The following is a 596-nucleotide window of genomic DNA, read 5'->3' on the forward strand; positions in this document are numbered from 1 at the left end:
CACAATATCAGATCCAGAATTGCCTTCTCCCTGGTTGGCTCCAGCACCAGCTGCTCTAAGAATCCATCTCTGAGGCACTCCACAAAGTCTCTTTCTTGAGGTCCAATATCATCCTGATTCTCCCAGTCTACCTGCATGTTGAAATCCCCCATAACAACTGTAGTAACATCTTTGCGACAGGCCAATTTCAGCTCCTGATTTAACTTACATCCGACATCCAGACTACTGTTTGGGGGCCTGTAGATAACTCCCAAAAGGGTCTTTTTACCCGTAGTATTTCTCAGCTCTATCCATATTGACTTTACATCCCCTGATTCTAGGTCCCCCCGCGCAAGGGACTGAATATCATCCCTTACCAACATGGCCACTCCAGCTCCTCTGCCCGTCAGTCTGTCCTTACGATAGCACGTGTAGCCTTGAATATTCATTTCCCAGGCCCTGTCCACTTGAAGCCATGTCTCAGTTATCCCCACAATATCGTATACTAATTTCCAAAAGAGCCTCAAGCTCATCCATCTTATTTCTAATGCTTCGTGCATTCATGTATAGTATTTTTAATTTGTTACTGCCCTCACCCTTGCCATCAACACCTATTT

Source organism: Chiloscyllium plagiosum, chromosome 3 (assembly GCF_004010195.1).
Source record: "Chiloscyllium plagiosum isolate BGI_BamShark_2017 chromosome 3, ASM401019v2, whole genome shotgun sequence".
NCBI lineage: Eukaryota > Metazoa > Chordata > Chondrichthyes > Orectolobiformes > Hemiscylliidae > Chiloscyllium > Chiloscyllium plagiosum.